Source organism: Chrysemys picta, chromosome 2 (genome assembly GCF_011386835.1).
Source record: "Chrysemys picta bellii isolate R12L10 chromosome 2, ASM1138683v2, whole genome shotgun sequence".
Lineage (NCBI taxonomy): Eukaryota > Metazoa > Chordata > Testudines > Emydidae > Chrysemys > Chrysemys picta.
In genome coordinates, this window is record NC_088792.1 from 72,794,154 (window position 1) to 72,821,105 (window position 26,952).

At 40.7% G+C, this 26,952-nt stretch overlaps 1 protein-coding gene and 1 long non-coding RNA gene across 4 annotated transcripts in view; one reads left to right on the top strand and one right to left on the bottom strand.

Annotated features, from left to right (window-relative positions):
- The window catches only part of LOC122172144 (uncharacterized), a 36,492-nt gene extending 26,165 nt beyond the window's left edge, over window positions 1–10,327 (bottom strand). The window contains exon 1 of the long non-coding RNA XR_006172187.2: window positions 9,880–10,327. This is a non-coding gene — a long non-coding RNA (uncharacterized LOC122172144). The remainder of the gene's footprint in view (window positions 1–9,879) is intronic.
- LOC101949407 (ubiquitin-conjugating enzyme E2 E2) overlaps window positions 1–26,952 on the top strand; it is a 313,447-nt gene that overhangs the window by 157,179 nt on the left and 129,316 nt on the right. The gene's annotated exons all lie outside the window — the stretch shown is intronic.

A 26,952-nucleotide genomic window follows, 5' to 3' on the forward strand; every position in this document is an offset into this window, starting at 1 on the left:
ATTCTACATACAAACACTCAACAATGAAAACTAAAAACTAGTGCTTTGGAAATTGCAAGGTCATGACATACAATGGAGTTCTCTCAGAATGTAGCAATCTGTCCATTCTTTCACCAAATACCATAGGTTGAATAAATAGGCCTCTGTGGATGCAACATTTGGCAGAGGAGATGCCTGTTATCTGTTCCCTCCACCTGTTAACATATTGCTAATTAGGTCTGAGAATGAGGTAAAATGATTCATCCTAGCTGATCTGTTAGTGTCTTTAGTAAATCCTCACACTAGTAAGTACCAATCCATTTGAGGAAGGAGAGGAAAAAAGGAGAAAGAGAGAAATGTTTGTGAAATAGTACATTAAGATCTCTAGGTTTAGTTTTTTATTACCTTCTTCTAGAAGGTTATTTAGCTATCCGTACATTCTTTGAATTCTTCACCTGTGTGTATCCAAGACTAGAGATGGAGAAGCCACACCACTGCCATATCTTGGCAGTGGTGTTAAAAAAGATCAGGGGCGGCTCTAGCTTTTTTGCCGCCCCAAGCACGGCAGGCAGGCTGCCTTTGGTGGCATGCCTGCGGGAGGTCCCCGGTCCCACAGATTCGGTGGCATACCTACCGGAGGTCTGCCGGTCCCACGGCTTCGGTGTAACCGCCACCGAATCTGCGGGACTGGCGGACCTCCCGCAGGCATGCCGCCAAAGGCAGTCTGACTGCCGCCCTCGCAGGGACCGGCAGGGCACCCCCCGCGGCTTGCCGCCCCAGGCACTTGGAGCGCTGGTGCCTGAAGCCACCACTGAAAAAGATTTATATGATGTTCTGTAGAAATCACTGTATATTCTTGTCAATGTGACAAGGAGGAAAACACCAGTAATACAGAGTTGTATAGAAGGAGTGACATAAAGGAAGTATGAAAGTTTAACATGCATGGGAATGTGGTAAAGATGAAATTTTAAAAACATAAAATCATGGGGTGGAGGGTTAAATCTTCTAAATTATTGGTTTTGAAGTAAACAATTTATCACATTATTTCTAGTATCCTTGTCCACTGCTGATCAAGGTAAATGCATTGCAGTGTAGTTAATAGAGAAGTAGCCACAAGAAAATTCAAATGTGACAAACGCATGCAAATATTTTAATTTACCTCACCAAAAAAAGCTAGGATGTTGTATCTTAAAAATCAAGAACCATTAGATATGTTACGCTACCACAACAAAAATTAATAACCTGGATAATTCAAATGTATGCCCCAATCTTCTGAAGGTTTACTCATGTGCTTAATTTTACACACTGTGAGCATGTGTAAATCTCTGAGTGATCAGGGCCTGTTCAGAGGAAAAAGGCAAGAGAAACCGGGATGAACAAAAATGGTACCACTTACCTAATTCATGGATGCTGACATTTTGCATTATTGAGAGATGTGTTGGCAACTTGTTAGAAGCCTGACAGCTGCATTTTATTTATATATAAATGTTAACATATTATCAACAGTAAACCCACATAATCTTAATGTTTGCATGTGCTTCCTTTGCTTATCTTTTAAAATAGATTAATAGAAATTGGGGTAGAATTCAACTAGGTAATCATAAGAATAAGAAAGAAGACTAGGGGCTCTTGCTTGCTGGCCTGTTAGAGCCATTTGTCTTTAATTAGACACATCTCCATGTCAATTATAGTGAATTAGGGTCTCACCCATACCCCAGAGAGAGCTGGGTCAGCTTCCCCCCGTTACCTCCTAGATCCATCCCTCCACTCTAAGGGTACCACTTGGAGCAGGGATTACCCCACCTTCTGGGATGGGGGAGTGAGAAGGAGCTGAGTCGGGCTGCCCTCAAACGCACCCCTTGGATCCATCTGTCCATTTGCTAGCGCACCTGCATTATGATTCAGTGTTTAATTACATGATCACATACAGGACTACAGCCTCATTCTCTGCACAGAAAGGATGCACAAGGGATCAGCATTAAGGTTGCACAAACAACCATCAATCTGAATTTCCTAACTTTCAATGCTGTACTTGACAATGTAAATAATGTTTTTTTAACATAAGGGCTTGGGGAGTTTTTTCTTGGGGGAGCTGATTTTGTTTTGGGGGTTTTTTTGGTTTGTTTTGGGGTGGCATATGTATTACTGTATGCTCCGAGGTTCCTTCTTGGGGGTTCCCAATCCAACTCCTCTTCTGCCCTCGTTGCCACAGCCTTAATGGTCAGTGTTTCAGGCCTTAAAATCTGCAGATTATCTATAGGTATGTCTACACTGCAACTAAAATCCTGCGGCTGGCCCATGGCAGCTGACTTCGGCTCGCTGGGCTCGAGCTGTGGGACTGTTCAATTTCAATGTAGATGTCCGGGCTCTAGGACCCTGTGAGGTGGGAGAGTCCCAGATCTTGGAACATCTATACCGCAATTAAACAGCCTCACTGCCCGAGCCCCACGAGCCCAAGCCCGCTGGCATGGGCCTGCCACAGGTGTCTAATTGCAGTGTAGATAGGGTTGCTGACACTCCAAGATTAATTCCTGGAGACTCCCAGCCAAAGATTAATCTTTAATTACAGATTATGTCGTGATGAAATCTCCAGGAATATATCCAACCAAAATTGGCAACCCTAAGTGTAGACATACCCTATGACTCTCCAGGAACCTCTTTTTGATCTGCTGGGGAAGTCCTGCAGGTGGTCCTTTTGTGAAACTCCTGTAACTCAGGTTAGGAGTGCTGCCAATGATCATGCCAGATGTACACATAACTGGGGTGGTGTTTGCAAGAATCTACAAAACACCATTCACTGTATTTGACGCTGATCTACTTATACACAGATCGCAAAGCAGCATCGACAAAACAAGTAATTTCAGTATCTGTCTCAGATATGAGTGCTTGAATTTTACAGATATTACTTTTGTATTCAGCTAGAAGAAAAGGGAAGGAAGGTGATTTATTGCTCGGCACTTGCATAATACAGGATGTGCTCTACAGTGTAAAAGGTTAGTGTAATTGCTTTAGTCCTCTGATACATAAATGGCATGTTTAGGTGTGTAAATATTTATGTGCCTCACAGAATTTTAAAAATAGGAGAAACGAGTTACAAATGAGTAACACTGAAATCTTCTGTTGTAAGAAATACAATCTTTTTTCTTCCTCTTTGGAGGATTTGGAATCTCTGATAGAGATTGGTGAAAAGAATAATAAATTTGCCAAATAACAGCAATATTTGTTTCATTTGACTAGTCAAATATTGCCTGAATAATAGATGCCAGACTCTGGTTGTCTGTCCCTGTTGACTGCTGCTTGAGAAAAACAGCAGTGATTATTGCTGTCAGCAGGGGGTTTGAACTGCGTGGGGCCTGCTGAGTTCTTCTCCATCTGACTATATCAGGGTAACAGAAAAATGTACCCTGCTACCTTGTGCTCTGCAAAAGAGAGGGGGAAGAGAATCCTCCCAGCTTGTCTCCCACCGCTTTCCCTAGGCATCTGTGACAGAGCTGAAAGAAAGAGGAGTCTTTCCATAACAACCCCCCTCTGGTGGTGCAGCAGAGAGGGCTGCTAACGAGTTAATTGGCAGGGTTTAAAAACAAAGCATTTAAAAACAAACCAACCAAACCCAATTTGCTCTATGGAATTTCAATCCTAAAAGACCACTGCTTCTGCAAGACAGAAGGATAGACATCCCCATGAGAGCACCATGGGCAGATTAAGGCAATCTTGGGCTTCTGGAAGATCCAAACCCTGTCTCCTGGGCCCATGGCAGTGAGGCCTCCTTGAGTCAGGGGCATCAGCATGAAGTCCCTTCCACACCCGGGAGTACTAAGATAGTCACTCTCTCTCCTGTTGGGAGGAGTAGCAAGGATCATCTTGCCTCCCTAGGGAGGCAGGTATGACAGCAGAGGGAACCCAGCAGCTGGTGTATCTGCATGGATAGATGGACGAGGACTGCTGCATTTACCTCTGGCCACACACAGTCCTCTGCTGATGTGCTGTTGGCAGGACACCCAGACAGGGGCCTTGAAGTAAACACCCCATTGAGAAAGTCTATTGTTTAAGACTCTTTGCAGACTCACAGAAACTCAGTTAACACTCAGCTCACATATTCAACCTTTTCTTTGCAAACTGGAGGGCCAAAACCTTTTTTGTAATGAAAGCTGAGATTCTGATCTCATCATGTGACTCCAGGAACTGGGTCTCTAAAAGCAGGTCAATAGTGCCTATACCTTAATCTGGCCCTGTGACAAATTGGGGGTGGGGCCAACCAGCTGTCTTTGGGGAGGAAGGGATTGGGGAAGTTCTTATCCCCTTCCACCTGGTTGAGATTTTAACAAAGTTACACTCCAAGAGAATTTTTTTCTCAGGCATCCTCCTCTTCATCCCAGAGACTAGAGGAGTTGATCCTGAGAAGTTAAATTACTATTTGAATACAAACATCAGTTAATTTGTTCACATCAGTAATTTCTGACAGCTAATAAAACACTGCCATAATGTTTATATTCCTCACACTATGTTGTTAGTTAAAGAGCACAAATTGAAGGATTTCAGATAATTAATGGAAGATGTATAAATATTTTTATTGGGTTTCTAACAAACTGGTCCAATGATATGATGTTCTATATGTTAATACCATAAGCAGAAGAGGAGTGTGTATATAGAGAACAGTCACAAAGAGCATAGGAATAGGAATAATACGGTGTTGTATAACAAATCAAAAAATAATTCTCAGGTCTTCCCAGCTCCATTTGTTTGTGGCATGAAAACTAATACTGTCAGTAGACACATTTAAATTTAAGTAGCATTAATCTGATGAACAAGTGTGAAAAACTTTCCCTTAATAATTAAATCTAGAATGAAGGACATTCAATTTTAAAAATGTTAATTTTAAACTTAGAAAGTGGCCAATACTTTTACAGAATGTTTTCTGGCTTCACTCCATGGTAAATTTTATATCTAGCTATATGCCGTTAGCTTTAAGGAAACAAATCTTTAGAATATCACTAGGGTGGTTCAACCAGAAACACCAACCTTTTTTCTTTGATTTAAATATTTCAAATAGCTTGTTTAACAACTACAAATTTGTTCATGTTATGAAAAGTGGAAATATTCCAAAAATGATTTAAAAATCTCTTAACAAGAAACACCAAGCAGGTGCTGGAGCTCTTACTGTGTAACAGTACGAGCTGCTCGGCTGCTATAGAAAGTTCTGGATTCTGTTGAGACACAGAAGGGGAATTTGAAATACTTTTAATTGCTTCAGAATTATGAAATGACTTGACCTGGCCTTCCCTTCTAAGCTTTTATTTGCAACCTTTTCTTTGTTCTTTCCTGTACACAAGCTGATCTTCAGTTGCCCTCCTTCCATCTGCTCCTTGGTACCTCCCCAAACTGTTGGTTAATGGACTAGAAATTCTGTCTGTTATTAAAAGAGCTACATAGTAAGCAGTGGGGGGGTGGGGTGGGAAAAAGAATGAGAAGTTAGATTCTAGGGGTCAATTGGCACTTTGTTCTTCCACCTCTATCCATTTTCCTCAAGGTCAGCCATAATTTTGTGCCTGATATTTTTGTTGAGAGTCTGAAATATTTTTCAGGGCCCCTGTGTTTGAAAGCAAAGGGGCAAAAGAATCCTGTGACTCAGTCAGAACTGCATTTAGCCTTCATGTAACTACACTGACTCCAAAATGGTTTTGGAGAATTCCCACAGCACTGTACAGTCTCACTAGAATTTGTACTACCTTGTGTTGTTTCACAGAACTGGAAGGGACCTCAAGAGGTCATGTAGTCCAGTCCCCTGCACTCATGGCAGGACTAAGTATTATCTAGACAATTCCTGGCAGGTATTTGTCTAACCTGCTCTTAAAAATCTCCAATGATGGAGATTCCACAACCACCCTAAGCAATTTATTCCAGTGCTTAACCACTCTGACAGGAAATTTTTCCTAATGTCCAACCTAAACCTTCCTTGCTGCAATTTAAGCCCATTGCTTCTTGTCCTATCCTCAGAGGTTAAGAACAACAATTCTTCTCCCTCCTCCTAGTAACAAACCTTTCATGCACTTGAAAACTGTTATGTCCCCTCTCAGTCTTCTCTTCTCCAGACTAAACAAACCCAATTTTTTTCAATCTTCCCTCATAGGTCATGTTTTCTAGACCTTTAATCATTTTTGTTGCTCTTCTCTGGACTTTCTCCAATTTGCCCACATCTTTCCTGAAATGTGGCTCCCAGAACTGGACACAGTACTCCAGTTAAGGTCCAATCAGGGTGGAGTAGAGCGTAAAAATTACTTCTCTGTGTTTGCTTACAACACTTCTACTAATACATCCCAGAATGATGTTTGCTTTTTTTCCCCAACAGTGTTACGCTGTTGACTCATATTTAGCTTGTGGTCCACTATGACCCCCAGATCCCTTTCCGCAGTACTTCTTCCTAGGCAGCCCATTTTGTATGTGTGCAACTGATTATTCCTTCCTAAATGGAGTATTTTGCATTTGTCCTTATTGAATGTCATCCTATTTACTTCAGACCATTTCTCCAGTTTGTACAGATCATTTTGAATTATATCTGTTTGCTTCATCTGTTAGTGTAGAAGGAAGACTTAGAAAAGTGTCTGCAGGATACAGTGTTTTAAAAAGATTAATATTCAGCAGTTTTGCAAAGAGGCATCAGCAGCTATTATCAAGGTCAATTGCAAAAGGAAAGCAGGATTCCCCCCTTCCATTTCATAAATGAAAAGAGCAAATTTGAATTGGTAGTTCTTGTTTTGTTTCTGAACATTGTGTCTAAAATATTAACATAGTCATACACAAACTAATTTTAAACACTGTTTATTACCCGTCTTACACTGATGAAAGCCCTAAACTTCAAAGTGTAGGCTGAAACTGCCTTTAATCTGCATGAATTTCTTAGGTATTGTAGGGACCATCAGACAGTATGTTTTAAAATAGGATTGCAGACTTAACTCTGAATTTCCTGGCCTTGATGGTTTAAGACAGACCCTTAACATTATTTTATTGATTTTTGTTTTTGTTGTTGTTCTCTGTTACTCTGTTATTTAAGTTGTATTGAAGTTGATTGGTTTATTTTATATATGATGTTGTATGAGTAAATTGATTAATGCAGTTTAAAATCTTGTTGTCCTGCAATTACCCGTATCATTGTGTGTTGCTATTTATGGATACTTGAGTCCAAATTCTAACCAAGTACATCTTAAAAGAGTCCCTTATGGGCAGAGAAAGTGCACATCATAGATTTCCTTCTGATTCTGGCTTCCCTACAAAATCAATGAAGAGGCTACACCTCAGGGCCTCTGCAACTGGAACATAGGAATTGCTGTGCTGTTTCACACCTGAGGTCTGTCTCATCCAGTGTGCTGTTCATGGCAGTAACCAATGCCAGATGCTTCAGAGGAAGGAGTACAAATTATGCAGTAGGCAAATGCTGGATAATCTGCCCCCATGTACAATAAGACTCTTAAAATAATTAGTGATTGGCTTAAACCCTGAAGCGTAAGTTTTAGAACCAAGAATGCTGATGCCCTGCATCCACTACTGTTTCACAAATACTTGTGTAACCCATTGGCAATATGTGTTTTGCATCTGCCTGTATGGGCTGGTCAGCATAGAGGATGACAGCTTGCTTTCTCCCACTAATTTTTCCTATAGCTAAAGACACTACTTAATTCGTGATATTGCGGATCGTGCAATATTATGCTTCCACTACAATTTTATCAGCTGGGCGGCTGACAGAAGGAGCCCCAGCCACCTGCCTCCTGGCAGCTGAGGGTTCTGCTGTCAGCCCCAACAAGCTGGTGGCCAGGGTCCCACTGTCAGCCTGTGTATTAATGACTGTAATATAGCTGCATCAAAATGTCTGGTTATCAAAAAAATTAGCAGGCAGAATATAATACTTGAGTGTGTATATTGTTCCAGTAATTTTTTTCTTAAACAAATAGATCTACTTTGGCTTTCCCAAATTACCGCAATTAATAAAGGTCCATTATTACTTTTCCGCGATTTTCCCATGTCTTGTTCACAACTCAGCCACAACTATTTGACAATCATCCCACAATTCAAGTAGGGCCTTACCTATAGCTGAAGTGGAAGAGGTCTGTTTTTGGGATCTGAAGTTTGTAGTTCAAAACGCTCCTGATTTTCCGTCCAGGGAGTGGGGAAGGGATTGAAAAAAATATGTGTGTATGTATGTATATACTATAGAGTTTTGTGTAAGGAGCCGGGAGTAATTGTTGGAATTATTTTGTATTGAAAACCCATTATTTATAAATGAATTTGGATATTGTGTTAATATTAGTTTCACGTTTGCATTTTTATTATTTGTATTTGGTTAATAGGAGTGTTCCTTTAAGAATAGGGTGTATAGCCTGAAAACAATGCTTGGGAGAATTTGTCTGTGTATAGAAAGTGGGAAATCCTGCATGTGTAAGCTTCAGATAGACCAGAACTTCATTTAATAAACTTACTTATCGTGACAGCAATACTGATTCTCAGCATCAGCACTTATAAGGGACTGGATGCCTCCAGATACTGCTAATGAGTTATAGACCCTATCATCCAGGAATGTGCACGAGGGGGGGCAAGCAGGGGCAGCGACCGACACTCCCACACCCCACCCCGACCCAAAATCTCTGTGTGTTCCTGAAGTCTGGTGGGGGAGGAAGCAACAGGGCGGCTGCCGGCTGAGCTTCTCCTCCCCCTACCTCTACAGCGGCAGCCTGCTGCTTCTCCTTCCCTGCTGTTGGAGTCCCACCTGTTGCCTCTGCCTCCAGCCCCTGACTCACCTCAGCAGGCATCTGCAAAGCAGGCAGCAGTGTGGGGGACTCCAGCAGCAGGGAAGGAGAAGCAGCAGGCTGCAGCTGTAGGGGTGGGGGAGGACCTGCAGCCAGCTGCTTCCTCCTTGCCCTGGTTGCAGGGACACAGAGTGTGCCTGCTGCAGGGGGAGCTGCTGCCTCCTCGCTGCTGGGCATCCCTGCCAGAGGCGTCCCAAGAAATGCAGGGGGAGGGGGAAGGGTGTCGTGCTAACCTTTCATTTGTGTATGTTTAACGTGCCCCTCCAGAAATATTCAAATTTAAATTCATGCGCACGCCCCTGCTATCACCAGTTGGTCACCAGTTTGAATCCTGTTTAGCAGGGATTAAAAATTGTTCTCATCTATTGGATGTTTGGTAGCCACTCTATGAGATGTTTGGTCCCAGTTCTACCTCTCGTACTGCAAGCTCACCACTATGCTTTGCACTAGATGATAAACTTGTCATGGCAGGAACTCTCTCTTACTATGTATTTGTATAGTATCTAGCACAAGGAGGTGCCAGTCTCAGCTAGTTCCTCCAGTGAGAACTGCTGTGAGGCCCAAAATTGCCTGATTCAATATATGCTTGACAATATTGTGATTGTCACACAGACACATCAGGAGTGAGCAAGGAACATTCAAAAAACAGAAGACAGACCAAAAAGCATGATTTAATCTTTTAAAAAAAATAATCTCATGATTTTTGCGGGGTCTGATTTATGATCGTTGAACTTTTGTGGTTGGCAATACTGTGTTTCTCATTTTAGAGGTTTTGATCATGAATGTTATGTAAATAAAAAGTTAATTTTAATATCCAATATTATTATTATTATTATTTATTACTTCCTTACATTTTCTACATAGATTCTTTTTGCAGTGTATATCTTTCAGTCAACTATAAAATTTTCCCCTTTTCTCTTTTCTAAGATAAAAATATTTGTCTCCTAAAGGGAACTTAACTTTTTTTGACCAGGCTGAATACATGAAGAAGCCAAGAACCACGTGTATATTCAGATTTATTTCTAAATCTTTGATTCTTGCTTGTTGGTTTTTTCAGTTTTATATGTCCAAATCCCACTACTGTACAATATTAAGAAATACTCACATTTTCACTCTTCATATCTCAGGCATAAGGTATGCAAGCAGACACTCCATGTGTGACTCTGGTCTTGTTAAAAACCCAGTTCACGAGCAAAAATAAAGATGGTAGGAAATCAATCCTGTTGTTAAATGGCTTACAGATTTGTTTGTTCTTTAGTTAGATAAAAATTGAGGCTGAATGGATTCTAGTATTTCATAGAATCATAGGATTAGAAGGGACCGCAAGGGTCATCTAGTCTAACCCCCTGCCAAGATGCAGGATTTGTTGTGCCTAAACCATACAAGACAGATGGCTATCCAGCCTCCTTCTGAAAACTTGCAGTGAAGAAGCTTCCATAACCTCCCGGGGCAGTCTGTTCCGTTGTCCTACTGTTTTTACAGTTAGGAAGTTTTTCTTGTGATTTAATCTAAATCTGCTATGCTGTAGTTTGAACCCACTGCCTCTTGTCCTGCCCTCTGTGGCAAAAGAGAATAACTTTTCTCAATCTTTTTTATGGCAGCCTTTCAAGTATCTGAAGACCGCTATCATGTCTCCTCTTAATCTCGTCATTTCGAAACTAAACATACCCAGTTCCTTCAGCCTTTGCTCATATGGCTTGCATTCCATTCCTTTGATCATGTTTGTCGCTCGCCTCTGGATCCATTCCAGTTTCTCTACATCCTTTCTATAGATTGATGACCAAAATTGGACACAGTACTCCAACTGAGGCCTAACCAGCATCAAATAGAGCAGTACTATCACCTCCCGAGACTTGCATGCTGTGCCTCTCTTAATGCAACCTAAAATTGCATTTGCTTTTTTTGCAACAGCATCGCGTTGCTGACTCATGTTGAGGTTGTGATCCACCACAGCTCCCAGATCCTTTTTAGCAATGCTGCTGCCAAGCCAGTCTTCCCCCATTCTGTATTTGTGCATTTGGTATTTCTTTCCTAAGGGTAGCACCTAACACTTATCTTCGTGCAATTTCATTTTATTGTCGATAGCCCGGTTCGCCAATTTATCAAGATCTCTCTGAATTTTAGCTCTATCCTCCGAAGTATTGGCAACCCCCCTAGCTTTGTGTCATCTAAAAACTTGATCAGTATGCTCTCTATACCTACATCCAGGTCATTAATAAAGATGTTAAATAACACCCAAACTCAGAACAGATACCTGTGGAACACCCCCCCTTGAGATCTCTCCAATTCGACATCATTTCATTAATAGTTACTCTTTGTTTGTGGTTGTTTAACCAGTTATGTATCCATTTAATGGCAGTTCTGTTGAGCCCACACTTCTCCAGTTTACTTATCAGAATGTCATGTGGGACTGTGTCAAAAGCCTTGCTGAAGTCCAGGTATATTATGTTCACCACATTCCCCTTATCCACTAAATCACTTTCCCTATCAAAGAAGGAAATCAAGCTGCTTTGCCATGATTTGTTCTTGGTAAATCCATGCTGGCTGCTAGTGACCACCCCTTCATTCGCCAGGTATTGCAAATTGAATGTTTTATACATTGCTCTAGAAGCTTCCCAGGTATTGAAGTCAGGCTGATGGGTCTATAGTTTCCCGGCTCCTCCTTTTTCTCTTTTTTAAAGATGGGCATTACATTAACCCTTCACCAGTCTTCCAGGACCTCTCCTGTCATCCATGAGTTTGTAAATGTTATTCCCAGTGGCTCTGAGATTTCTTCAGCTAATTCCTTCGGTACCCTCAGGTTAATAGCATCCAGCCCTGCTGATTTGAATTCATTCAAATTGATCAGAAGATCTCTGACATATTCTTTACTTTTTCCAATCTGCATCCCTTCCCCTTTATTGTCTGTGGTAACGTTGAAAGTCGTCCAGTCACATGTTGTTTTATTTTTTTAGAAAACTGAAGCAAAGTAGGCATAGAGCAGCTCTGCCTTCCTATCATCTTCCATTACCAGCTCACCTTCTCCATTGAGCAACGGACTCACCGCATCCTTGATCTTTCTTTTTTGTCTGACATATTTGAAGAACCCCTTTCTGTTGTCTCTAACATTTCATATCAGCTATAACTCATTCTTGGCCTTGTCTTTCCTGATTTTGTCCCTATACGCTCATGCTATTCCTATGTATGCTTCCTTGGTGACATGTCCCTCCTTCCATTTCCTGTATGTATCCCTTTTGGATTTTAGATAGCTAAAAAGTTACTTGTGCAGTCACATTGGCCTCCTGTGGCTCTTGTTATCTTTTTTCTGAATAGCTTGATGTTGAGCCTTTAGTATTACATCTTTTAAGAACTGCCAGCCCCCTTTGACTCCTTTTCTTCCTAATTGGTCTTTCCATGGGACCTTGCCTATTTCTCTGAGTCGAGTGAAATCTGCCTTTCTGAAACCCAGTGTCCTTGTTTTGCTGTTCCCATATCCTCCTTTCCATAGGACCTTGAATTCTATCAGATCATGATCACTTCCTCCCAAGTTCCTGACTACCTTCACGTTCGCAACTAATTCATCCCTGTTGGTCAAAACCAGATCCAAAATGGGCGATCCCCTAGTTGTTTCCTTAACTTTCTGAATCAGAAAGATGTCCCCTAAGCATGCTAAGAATTTGCAGGATGTATTATGTTTTGCTGCAATAGTCTTCCAACAGATATCAGGGAAGTTAAAATCCCCCATTAATATTAGCTCATGTGTGTTAGCTAATCTTGTTACCTGCTTGTAGAATAACTCATCCACTTCCTCTTCCTGATTTGGTAGTCTATAATAGAGTCCCACCATAACATTGCTACTGTTCTTTTCCCTTGTTATCCTCATCCAGAGACTCTCAGTAGGTCTGTCCCTCACTTCCCCTTGGACCTCGGAGCAAGCGTATACTAGGGTTACCATACGTCCGGATTTTCCCGGACATGTCCGGCTTTTTGGGCTCCAAATCCCCGTCCGGGGGGGGAATCCCAAAAAGCCGGACATGTCCGGGAAAATCGGGACATGCGGGGCCGGCAGTGCCGAGCACTGGGGGGCGCCGAGGGCCGGCGGCGCCGAGCGCCGGCGGTGTCGGGGGCCGGGGACCGGCGGGTCCCAGCGCCGGCGGGGCCGGGGGCCGGCGGGGCCAGGGGGTGCTGAGTGGGCCGGGGGGTGCTGAGCGGGCCGGGGGGTGCTCGGCTGGGGGGCCGGGCCGGGGACTGGCAGTGCTGGGCAGGCCGGGGGTGCTCGGCCAGGGGCCGGGCCCGGGGCCGGCACCCCAGGGCCCGAGTCGACCCAGGCTGGAAACACTGGGGGGGCCAGCCTGGGCCGCGCCTCCTCCCCCCACACACCCCTTACCTGTTTCAGGCTTCCCGCGAATCAAATGTTCGCGGGAAGCAGGGGAGGGGGCGGAGTTGGGGCGGTGACTTTGGGGAAGGGGCGGAGTTGGGGCGGGGGCGGGGCCCCGTGGAGTGTCCTCCTTTTGGAGGCTCAAAATATGGTAACCCTAGTACATTCCTGACATACAGCGCAACACTTCCTCCTTTTTTCCCAAACCTATCCTTTCCGAACAAGCTATATCCCTCAATGCTGGTACCCCAATCATGGGAATTGTCCCACCACGTCTCTGTGAAATCAATGAAGTCATTTTATTTAAATTTAGCACAAGAGTTATTGAAATATTTGTAAAAGAGAAATATGTGCATTAGTGCTGAGGACTGGGCAGTGTTTTAGGGTAGACCAAATATTTATAGTTATAAATCCATGAAAAATATAGCTGTATAAGGGAAATGCTGGTTGGGCACATAAAACTATTTTTGTTTTTAAATCTACTATAGAAACTTCACTCTGCCTTTCTAGAGATAATCTTCCTCCTCCTCTCTCCTTCCTGCGCCATGAGATGCTACTTAAGACACATTCAAGGCTCCAATAGCCCTCTGTACTGTGCTATTTGCCAGATTGACTATCTTGTTGTGTTTCTATAACTTAATGTTTTTATGAGGATAGATTGTTGGCCTATCACTCACTGCCCAACCTGGAGGACCAGTGGACTGCTGCTTTTTGTCTGGTCCCTACCTGTTTGACCTGTCTGACATGAGTGGCCCTACCAGGAGTTATAACTTCCACTGGCATAGCTCAGAGGGTAATTGGAACACACAAGCCTTCCCACCATGTTAATGTGTAGTCCCTAGGGAAAGTTTTTAAGAGCTACTAGAAAACTAATTTCTGGGGAGTTGTAATTACAGCTTTATTAGGAGTTCTCTCTTTTTCAGTGCCATACATATACACCCACTCCACTAGTAAACAGAGATCCTGTATCTAACAAAACGTGTCTGCTCAGGTCAGAATTTCAGGCATGCGTTTAGCAATTATTTTCTGTTGTCATTTGTCTTATTTCATCTCCTTTGTATTTAAAGATTTTTTTATAATTTATACGAAGATGAGGGTCTTGTATAAATGCAAGTGTACAAATGAGTCTCCCAGGCATATTTACCTTTTAAATAATGTGTCAACACTTAGATATTACTTTCCAATAGTACCTCTTTCTCTCACTTTCTTTCAGAAATAACCAACATCTCTTTCAGCAGGTGCATATCATTGGCATTTTGTCACATCTCAGATTAAGTCTGCACTTTGATCCCCAGTTGAATCTGTCCCTTTTTGCCACCTAAGATTCAGCTCTTCAAGAGTCTATCCTTGTGCAGAGCATTTGCTACACTATTTAAATACTGTAAGCTTAAAAGGATACAATTTTCTTCTCATCTTTGTCTTTCTCTGACTTTCATAAGTGTGTGGGGTTAAAATAGACTTTATTGGAGCTCCATTGTCACTAAAATGACCAACCAGAAAAGATTATGACAAGGTGCAAAATACTCTGACAACAGAACATACTTAGAGCCCATTATCTATGACTTACTTTGTGTTTTCAGTCTTTGTAGGCCATGCTTATTTCCTCGAGTATGCTGTTGGCTGTACAATTCATTTCCTACAAAGGGACACTCACATGGATTCACTCTGTATCCTGACATGAGTGTAAACATTCTGAAATATGTGTTGGAGAGCCTGAGTAGTGCATTAGTTAAGCGCAAAGGGCTGGGAAAGAAGAGATCTGGGTTCTGTTTTCTTCTTTGAAACTGGCTGGCTGTGTGACCTTGAGCAAGTCAATGAACATTTCTGTGCTTCAGTTTCCCTCTGTGATGGAGCTTATAATACTAAACCACCTTTCTAAAGCACTGTGTGATCTTTGGATAAAAAAGCACATGGAATGTATTATTATTATACAGGATGGCAGACATCCAGGTCTTAATTATCCTTGTTATTCCAGCTGTAGGTCCAGGCAGTTGGTTTAGCAGTCTGGTTTTTGTTTCTATCCTAACTTTCCTCTGTTCTCCTATTTTTAAATCTAATACTGCAAATTTGAAAATGCATTTTTAGCCCATCACCTACACTACATGTACCTATAGCTCTTGTTTATTAAAAAAAACAAATAAATATTGTTGATATTGAATTATGAATAATGAATTAATTAATTGACTGTTGATAGTGAATAATAAATTATACCATTAGCTTACACTCTGATTACTCAAATGGTGAAGTAACACTTCCCCAGGAAACACAGAAGTATATCGTACAAAAAAAGATCAAAGGCAATGGTTATTTCATTATCATTGGATTTGATCATTGTATGTGTTGCTTGATCACCCACAGTAAAATTGTTAAAAAGACAGTGTGAAATTGCCCTAATTCATATTCAGTTTCAGTTTCTTTATGCCATTTAGAAACACTAAACAAAGCTAGCTTTAATAACATTAAAAAAAAAAAAGCACTTGTTCTCCTTGGAAATACATTCACAAAGGATACCTATTGAGTTTACCTAGATTATTTAAACAAAAAATGATGTAGTCAGCTTAATTCGTGTAGTCAGTCTAATTGAAGGCTCGTTTTATTTTTCAAGCTGTGTTGTGTTGTAAACAAAATATGATGTACCTGCTTTTTGAGACTTTCAGAAATTCAGAATATTTTATAAATGTTCTGGCTTTTAGCACAAACAGTTTATCCTTAATCAAGAGATGGATTCCTGTGAGGCTGCTGAAAATGCAGCTTGATCTATTAGCCAGCTTGAAGAAGGTGGAAACTTATATTATCGTCTCTCCCACCACCATTCTGATGTTAACAACTTCACCTCCTGAGCTTCTGGGCCAGAGATCAAGAATCCTGAGCTTTCTCCCAAACTGCAGCTTAAAGTGCTGAGTCTGTACTTTCCAATCTGCTAATTTAAATACATATGTAATATGATTTTATTCTGTAATTTTTTACATATGCATATTGACACTCCTCTCTTTCTTTTTTCTCTCACCCCTTCTCTTACATTGAATTACTAGGATATGCTCTCCTTTAATTTTAGGGAAAGACATTTCTCCAAAACAGTCATTTTAAATATCAATAGTAAAGTGCATGGTGTTTTATAACCCTAGAGAAGACAAACTCCTCGTGGTTTCCTTTTTACCACGAGGGCTGTCTTCACCCCCTTTCTTCTCTCCCTCAACACCCAACACTTCAGAAGCCCTTGCTCCTCTACATGATTCTGGCTCCATGGAGTTAGAGGGAACTAACTGACCTCTTGATTCTCTCTCCTTTCTCCACCACAAATCTACAGGGGAATGGAATGCAAGTTAATGCAGTTGAAAGCAATATTCTGTGAAGGCCCCGCTCCTTTAAAACTCCTTTGCCCCTGTGTTGTGACAGAGCCTAGATTTAGGCCATGATTCAGTGAAGTACGCATGTGCATGATTAAGGCCATCCCTGTTCAGTAAAGTACTTCCTTTACTTTAAGCATGTGTTTAAGTGCTTTGCTGAATCAGGTTCTAAATTAGAAAAATGAACCAAAACCTGGTTCTAGTGAAGTCTACGGCCAAACTTTTCTCATAGACTTACAAGGAACTCAAGATCTGGCTGTGAAAAGGCTATCTCCTATTGTGTGTCAGACATAATACTTACAAAATTAGAATGATTATATTGTGTTTGCTGGAACGGTTCATTTGATAACTTCATCTTCCTTAAGTAGGCAGCTCAAAGAGATGCCTCTTTGTATCTTTCCATTCTTTCTAGAAATGGACTCAAGCTGTAAACTTCAGTGAGGTTTGGATCTGGGGTTCTGGTTTATCCTATCTCTAGTTCTTACATAGGGTAGACTTGGTTTTCTCTGGCAGTATATTTTATACATTAAATTGTCCCTAATATATGGAAGGAACACCACAAGAACCAATATCCATAAAGCTGTTACTAGTATTATGAACAATATGCTGTACCTTCTTCGCCCTGGTGGTTTGGAGTATTGCTATTTGTTTTTCACATATAAAGGTTAGCAACGTTTAATTAAACTTTCAAGAAAATTGGAAGATAAGATTTCCGTAGTCTCATCTGGTTCTTCCAGAGCACTCGGTTATAATCTGGAATGCCTGATCTGACCATCGCCCTTCTTTGGTGTATAGTTTCAGAATCGCTGGTATAACATGAATGTGTTTTCTCAGGAGCTGTGTAAAAATGACAGTTTGGGAAGAAAAAAAAAAGTTACAAGTTATACTAATCTTTTGCGATGCTTCCTTGTGGAAGAATTAGTACATGTTGTAATGATGTGCTTTGTGTGTGCTTAATATGATTGCAGTTTGCTTTAATGCAGATATCTGTCAAAATTCTCTCTTTCAAGTTTCTGTCTATATTTTTTTAAACAAGAGACTAGATCTCTGAAAATGTGAGAAATACTGGTAAGTGTGCCATGAGGGGACTGAAGGGAAATCCTGAAGAGGTAATGTTTCACAGGAATGCCTTCACATCTATGGCACTGTTCTGTGGAAAGCCTCTGAATCAGTGCTGATTTAAACACTGAAATTGAATCCTAGAAATATAACCCTCATGAGCACAATACTTGGGTAAACATTAAAATGTAACAGAGGGAGGAATGAGAGTAAATTTGTCTTCATAAGTAGAAAAATAGAATGTCGATGGGGCTTGGAAAGGCACCAAAAACCTAATACAGTATGTGAAAGCAAATTAAAACATGCCGGAAACTAAATTTGTAAACAGTGAAAAGTCATTGTTTAAATTGATACATTCTTAATTGGATTGCTCAATTTGTTTTGGCCCTACTAAACTGTATTACTGTACTGGTGTATCACCATGCATATTGTTTAAAATATTTTTCATTTGTTTGTTTAAATTTTTAAATAAATAAAGTTAATTATTTTCAAAGTATAGAAACATATAGCATATTAAAAGACTCAGAAATTTAGTGCTCTGTGAGTTTACTGAGATGATCACATCCTTGGCTGGCACTTGAATTGAGAATCATATTCTTTATTACTGCACAGCAGAACAATTTTAATTGCTCCCTTGAACATTACAATACTTTCAAGCATGAAAAAAATAGCATAACATGTATGAGAATAAGTCTGAGCTATTTCAGTCACTCTTCCCATTAGACGGTGAAAATTGTATTTTAAAAAGAAAAACTACTGTCATGTAGAGATTTAAAAAAAAAAAACTATTGCTGACATATCATGGATAGTGGCAAAGCAGTTTTTGTGGGGATATATGATCTGCTTTTTTCTGTACAAAGAAAGAAAAAGATTAGCCAAAATAACTGAATTAGAAAATCCTACACTAAATTAAAAAAACAACACAAGCACTCAAAATACAGTTATTTGCAATACTAATTAAGAAAATGCTCTAGAAAAAATGTAATCACTGAACTTAAGGAAGAGGGAAAATGTTTAGCCAAATTCTAAATAACAAACTTTCAGGACTATTGTTACTATCTTTATACAGGCTGAATCCCACTCCACTGTGGTAAGCACCTATCATACCATAATAATGACTCAAATAAGAGACAGTATTTTCGTATTCTTAGAATGTAATATCACAATGAGATTTTTTTCTTGATAAAATAAATTTTCTTTTAATTTGCTTACTAATGGATTCAGGAGCCAACTATAAATATCTATATATATTCCTGTTGTGCTCCCTGTCTGAAGATTAAGGGATTTCTTCAGCAACCATTCAGTTCAAAAGTAATTATCTTAGTACAAAACATTTTCCCCATGATAGGTGGCACTGATTCTTAAGCTTTCTAAAGACTTTTCTTAAACTTTTTTTTAAGTGAGGTAGAATCTTTAAAATTACATTTGAAAACTAGGTTACTTATCAATATTTGGGGCACTCCAACTGTTTACAGGATCAAATTCAGGTCCTTAGACTCCCCTTGTTATATCATGGGGATCTTTAAAACATCAGAAACCATTAATCCTTGTAGGGACTGTATGCCACTATTTACGATATCAAGTAGACAGCTGTTATAAAAAATTGAGTACCAGTTCTTGTCTACATGTCCAGAATACACAGAAGCACAAAAGAAGTGAAGAATGAAGGAGAATAACCATGGATCTGAGAAGGAAATGTATTTGGAGGACCTTAATAATTCAGTTTGAGTGTGTTCAACTTCAGACATTTTGTGCCTGATTTTTTCACATCCCTCAAAATGAACACCTGAAAAAGGATCTAAAATTAGTAGCCACTTTTGAAAATCTTGGCCTTAATGAAGTATTTGCCAACCTCAAGAGGTCATAAACCATGAGTCAGTCCCTCAGAAACCATGAGATTGGCCCAGAAAATCATGAGATTTTTTTTAAAAATATATAGTTTCTCTTTTATTTTATTATTTTTTAACTCCCTTCTATTCTTCTGCCAATGTGTGTTTGAAAAGTTAACCCAAAATGCACGCCTCTCCCTGGCTACTCAGGTGGAGACTTCACTTATCCTCTTCTCACCTCTAAGATGGAGAACTGCCCTCCATCTCCTGTTACTGTCTTGACCCAGCCCTGAGACACTCGCACCAAGCTCTGCCTGCATGCCCAGCCCTGAAAATCATGGGATCAGAGGAGCTTTTCAGGTCATTGTGACAGCACCTCCTGCAGGCACCAAAATTTGTAATTTGTGATCAGTTCACAAGAGTTGACAACATTGCCTTCTCGTGGCTGCTTGAAGCGGACTCCCCTTACCCACCACTACCACCAGGGTGAGAGAGCTGCCATTCTATTCCCTCCATTTACTACCCCCAGCACTACCCTCTGCACCCCACTCAGCCTCTCACCAGTCCCGTTGTTTCCCTGCACCCCTGCTCTCCCTTCACTCTCCCCATCCACCTTTCCCAAGATCTCTGCTGCTCCTCACAGTCCCTGTATCCTGTCTAGTGCCTGAACCATTGAGTGGCAGCCATTTTGCCTGTGCCAGTCTCATTGAAAACAGTAGGAGGTGACAGCCAGCTTTATTAAGGGCAACCTCACTTCCAAAAGCAGACAGACTGTCAGGAAACGGTGGCCATCTGGGTGTCTTCAGCCCCATTTACAATAATAGGAAGTGGAAAAATTGTGAGTTGGAAGCCGTTCATCGTGTTTTCATGGAACAAGTAAAAAAACTGCCCCAAAATTGCTAGAGTTGTGATAAAAATCACAAGTGTGGCAATACAGTTGGTTGGGTTTTTTTCCTGGAATTGTCTCCACAGATCTTCAGTCCTGCAGATTGAACAGTATAGCAATCCACACAGGAAAAGGGCTGAGGAGTTTTTAATTAAAGATGGAGTGTAAAACAGCTCTCCCAAAATCTGGGCTTCTGATGTAGCTTTGTCATTAAGAGAATAATACTGGCTGAAAATGTGTATTAGTCTCCCTGTAGCTGCTCTGCAAATATGAGAGAAACATTTGTTATACAGGCAGGCCCTAGAAGCCAGCACTGTCTAGTTGACTAAGCATGAGACATCGGATCAGGAATTCTAATACGAGTTCTGCCATTCATTTTTTAAGTAGCCTCAGGCAAACCACTTCAGATCTCTGAGCCAGATTCTGAGCTGGTATAAATTACTGTAGTTCCATTCACTTCAGTGGTAGGTGATTTGCAACAGCTGACAATTTGGACCTCTCTGTGTTTCGTTTCCTCATCCACAGACTTAGATGGCAATTCCAGCCTACCTCAGCAGAATGTTGTGAGGATGAATTATTTAATGTTTGAGTATTTTAAAGCTATACAATATTACATCCGTTTTATAATAATGATTATTATTAGAAGCTGCCACTGTCATAGCCCTAATTTTAAGGGTGTTATGGACTTGCAGTGTATAGCTAATAGGGTTGCGAACCCTCCAAGATTGTCCTGGAGTCTCCAGGAATTAAAGATTAAACTTTAATTAAAGATTAATGTCATGTGATGAAACCTCCAGGAATACGTCCAACCAAAATTGGCAACCCTACTAGCTAATATTATCATTTTGATAAGAGCTAGCTAGTAGAGGGCTAGATTAAACAGAGGTGATGCTGCTGGTTTGGCAAAATTGGCCTTTTAATGTATGAGGCATGCCCTGTACTTTTGTTGCCAGATTTTGCAATGTAGTGGGGTCTTATTTGGATACACTACTGCTTCTGAATAGTCAAATAGACAAGAAGTCTTTCTTCTAATTTGCTTGGCTATGATGTCGTGCCCTTTCCTTGCAGATGTGAACCTCATTGCAATTACTCATGTCTTTATCACCTCCAGGTTGGATTAGTGTATTGCATGTGAAGAAACTTCAGCTAGTGCACAACACCCCTGGCCACATATCTTTGTGGAGCTTCACCTCTGGGAGCATATTTATTGCCTGTGTTCTAAAGACTGCACTGATTTCTCATTTTCTTTGATATTAGTGCAGTAACCTATCACTGAGCATTGTATACAATATTTAATTTATAATATTACACCTTGACCCATCTTTAACGTGTATTGTTTTACTTTATTTTAGTTTCCCTTTGAATTAGCTGGTGATTTAACCCAACAGTGTTCATTCCTATGTATAATTAATAAATTATATAACCATTACTTGAAAGCTAATATGTCAGTAATTATTACACTCTGTTAAAGATAAGGGATGTCTTTCTCCAGTCACCTTCATTAAAATATAACTGGCCAAATTGACCCTTGGTGTACAGTCTCATGCAGAGAGACTTTAAGGGCTGAATTATCAAATGGCCTTCATTAATATGTTCACATTCGTAGCACATTCACATTTACTCAGGCAAAAGAATATATGTAACCCCCTCACTAAAGACCTGATCTAAAGTCTGTTAAAATCAGTGGAAAGATGCCAGTTGGCTTAAGTGGGCTTCAGGTCAGGCTCTACTGGAAATTATTGGAAAATGTGGACCTAACATTCAGACAATGAGCCTGGTCCAAAGTCCATTGAAGTCAATCAGCGTCTTTCCATTGACTTCAGAGGCCTTTGGATCAGGACTAACATTTTGTTTGGGAGTAAAGTGAATCCTTTGAAACAGTTCTATAGAATTATAGGTGCTCTCTGAATTGCACCATGATAGAACAAATTTAAATTTAAAAATCTATACTAGTTTTTAGAAATTATACACATACACTGTAATCTGTCCTTATTAGCAGGACCGTCCCTACCCATACGCAAAGTACGCAGCTGCCTAGGGCACCAGGAAATTTGGGGCACCAAATTCCCTGGTGCCCTATGCAACTGCGTGCTGCTCTATCCCCTGCCCCGCCTCTTCCCCATGGCCTCCGCCCCAGCCCCGCCCCCACTCCACCCCTTCTCCAAAGCTCCCGCCCCCACTCACCTGGGGACTGCAGCAGGGCCGGGCCTGCACTCACTGGCGGCAGGAAGTGCAGCGACCCCGCCCCAGCTGCGCTGCCGGTGAGTGCTGGGAGGGTGGTTCCTCTGGAGGCCTGGGGTCCCTTACACCTACCCCCGCAGAGGGGCTGCATATGGCCCTAGAATAGCTAAGGACAGCCCTTTATAATGGGATATAAAATTAAAAACTGGCCAGATAAACAAGTTCTTACTTGCATTTAACAGAAGCCCAGGGCTGTCCCAGCCTGTTCCGTTCTCTCTAATCCTTCATTAAAGTGCTCTGACTTTGCAGAATTTATCTTGTGTCATGCTAGTAAGAAAAGTTTAGCTAAATGTTTAGGTTATTTTTTCAGAGTGGGTTTGCTGCTGTTGATTTTTCTTAATTTTTTTTTTTTGACTTACCTTTTCAGCTGTTTGGCTCTTAAACCCTAAAACAGTTGAATCTGAAATCCAATTCCAGGTTAATTTTAATAAAAAGTTTCAAATGTACACACTTTTGTATTAACCCAGTACTGCTGCTGCTATTTTCAGTTTCAGAAAAAAAATATTTTTTAGTATAGAAGCATATTTAACTTATAACTTGTAAATCAGACAGAGTAAGGGCTTGGCTACACTCGGGACTTCACAGCGCTGCCACGAGTGTAGTCGCACCGCCAGCACTGCGAGAGAGCTCTCGCAGCGCTGCAAGTACTCCACCTCTCCGAGGGGAATAGCTTGCAGCGCTGCGAGCGAGCGTGCAGCGCTGCAGGCACTGATTACACTGGCACTTTACAGCGCTGTACTCGCTGCGCTCAGGGGGGTGTTTTTTCACACTCCTGAGCGCAGCAAGTTGCAGCGCTGTACAGCGCCAGTGTAGCCAAAGCCTTATATAAAATATTCCTCTAGGGCTATATACGTGACACTATTTATATCATTGTAAAATATAATTTTTATGGCTGTTCTGAGAGCTTAGTGGATTACTTAATACATTGCCATTATGGGGGAAATGAAACACTTGTTGAGGAACAGCTTTGAGGCACCCAATCATATTATTGGTTTGCAGTCTCACCATAGACTGTCATCTTGAGCATCTGCTCACATCTGGATGAAAGTGACATTCTGCTTTTGAGAAGGTTCTCAGTCTCCCAGGATGAAAAGAAATGCTGTGATGCTACCACTGCAGATCTATGTGGAAGAAAGATGGTAAAAATGATGGCAAACAAGGAAAGATGTGAGAGATGAAGAGCTTATGATTCTAGTTAACCCGGGCACATTCAATTATATCATTCTCATTGAGTACAGCAGATGTGGAACAATATTCATTTTCAGTACTTTGATAAAGAATATCTGTATATAATCCTTTCCCACAACAAAATATCTTGAACATCTTCACCTGGACTAGCAAAGAGGCACAAAATACCGAAGTCATGTCTAAATAGAGCTCTTGGTCTACCTTTATTTCCTATGTTGCCACATGAGACATTGTAAAATGTTTTTTAAGTTTTCCTCTGGTTATCAATTGAAAAACACCTTTCTACTACATCCATTCATCCACTACCCCTCATTTTGATCCCTCTGCTTACCACCCAACATCCTACCACACAGTAACACAGTCTTTCATACTGTCAAGTAACAAACTCATAGGAAAACTCTCAGAAGCTCATAGTGTTCATTGCTCTGGAGATATGCTTTACAGAGAATAAAATTCTGAGATTGCCCCAAAGTAAGAGAACATATCAACTCCTAGACTCCTATCTCCTCTTTGTACCAAGTAACATTTCTATATTCCTGTTGACACATTTGTAATACTTATGACGATTTCTGTAATGGAAGCATCAGTTAATAATGAAATATTAACACTTGTGACAATTTGCCTTGAGGGTTTCTTTTAGAAGCAGTATAGATTAACACAAATACAGATATTCTAAAAATATTGACTTTGACATTGCAATAAATAAGTCACAGTGCAAGGATTTTGAGCTTTTCTCTTCTTAAGGTTTCTGCTGTGTGATATCCATTTATCAGGAATAAATGGCCAAATCAATGGAATATTTCTGTAGCAGGTAGTAATTGTCTTAGACTTATAGCCTATAGTAACAGACTTTTAAGTTCTTATCATCATTCTTCATTGGATATCCCAGTTCCCTTTTATTAAGGGGTAGAGAATCACTTTTTTCTTGTTACTTGTTATGAATGTGGAATTGCTGATAAACTGATTGGTTCTTATAAATCTAACATTCCATGATAGGTTCACTTATTTTATTTTAAAGGTCTTGTACAATAGCAGCAGCCCTCATTCATTTCTTTTCAGTCAGTAATGTGCATTTTAGTGCAATTAATCTTACATTGTTGTTCATTAGGGTGAAAATGTGCTGCTAATTCTTTCATTGTGCTTATCCATTACAAGCACCATGTACTTATAGATAAAATGAAGGGTTTATTGGAACTGATTTTAGATAAATTAATCTTTTACAATCCATAGATTTGTCTTTTTCTCCTTAGATAAAGATAGTTACATTTTGCACTTCTCTAGTTCCCAACTCAGTGTTTTACATTTCTTTAATTAAAGTGCTTAAATTAAGCCTCTCATCTCATGTGAGAAAGACAAGTAGTATTACATCGATTTCACAGACTGAGACTTAACAAGGGGGTTAATTGATAAATAGTCATAACATGGAAATGGAAGTAGACAAGTACTGTAGCTCACAAATCAGGAACTGGCAGCATTTATATAAAATGTCTTCCAATACGTTAGCTTTAATTGATGCTTTTTGCAAATATTTGGCAAGCTTTTTGTATGGATACACAGAATCTGTTCTTTTTTTCATGTACAGGTGATATTGCTTTATGTTTTAAGTACTGTTTTTTTCTGCAATATCCTTTAGTGTTGATCTTAAACTAGAAAAAGAATTCCTGCCAGCAGAGGCGGAAAGACAAAACTGAAGAGCTGGACTGTTGCATTACTGATATTCAGGGCCGGCTCCAGGCATCAGCTAAGGAAGCAGGTGCTTGGGGTGGCTAATACAAAGGGACGGCACTTTGTCCGCTATTGGGGCGGCATGTCTGGGAATTCAGCAGCGGGTCCCTCAGCCCCTCTCTTCTTCTTTGAGCTGCCACTGAAGTGTCGCCAAAGAGGAAGAGAGGGAGTGAGGGACCCACCGCCGAACTGCCGCCGAAGAATGGAGCGGTGCGATTCAACTGCCACCGAAGTGCTGCCGATCAGCTCTTTTTTTTTCCGCCGCTTGGGGCAGCAGAAAACCTGGAGCCGGCCCTGGTGATATTTTCCTTATTCTTGTTTCTCTCTCTCTCTCTCTCTCTGCAGGGGAAGAAATCCCAGTGTTAGCCTATCTGGGTTGCACTGTGCAGAAACAGGAACAAAATGTGTTAATTTTTTTAAAGAAATTATTTTGAAACGTTTAAAATCTTCCACTCAGCCAAATTAGTATTGTGGATTACTGGCTTTCTGCCCAACCCTGCTTTGCAATGTCTGTTACAGTGCGGGGATGGAGAAGGGAGAAGGGTAGATATGAAGGATGCTGGCTGCTACCTGTCCAAGCCATCATAACAAGGCGTTTTCAGCCTAAACTATAGCACAAAGGAACAGGCTCCAATCAGAACCTTGTTCACTCTGGGCCTGATACCTCTCACCTGCCAGCTACAGCGGAGGAAGGTAGGAGAAAAATAGTCTCAAATATATACTATCTCAATTTGAGGGGGGAGGGAAAGGCTAAACTGTGTCATCCTGCAATATTGCAGTGGAACACCCACAAATTAAAAACAAAGTTGTTCAGAGAGAGAGAGAGAGAGATTGAAGGACTGCTCCATCTCCTCTAGTAAATTCAGTTCTCTTAGTAGTTGAAAATTAGGGTGCTCTCATGAAGTCTCTGCAGAGAAACTAGAACTCCTGAGTAGGAAGTATTCTTGGGTAGGGTGTTCATGTGCAGAGATATTTCTGTGCAAAATAAGGAAGTGTCCAACTCCAAATGCTTACATTTACAGGAGGTGCGGGCACTGACAGTCAGTATCTGTTACTGTTCTTTGTAGGAACCAAATCCAAGAACATACACACAGAACATGATGTGGTGATGGAATGATCCACAAAATAATAACATAGTGATCACAGGGTTCAACAATCTAATGTAGTTCACAAATTATTTGCTCATGGAGATTGCACTATGTTCAGTGTTCCAAGTGGGTGACAGAAGAACAATAATGGTTCTGTGCCAATAGAGTCAAAGGACCACATAGGACAGAAAGTGGTCCAGAGTCTCTGAGATGAAAGGAAGTTCCTTCAAAACTTCATTGTTTACATGTTTTGTATTCAGAGCTTTAATGCACCGAAGAATGGTCAGATACTCTTTCAGAATCCTAAACCTAAAAACATCTACCTAGCTATAGATGGCAAAATTTTTGGTCCAATAGATTCTGTCTGTGATGTCTTGGAGCATAGTGGCCATTGCCAAAGCCCACTGAGACCATAGTAATGCTGAATGATTTCCAAGGGCTACTTTGTCAGGTTCTTT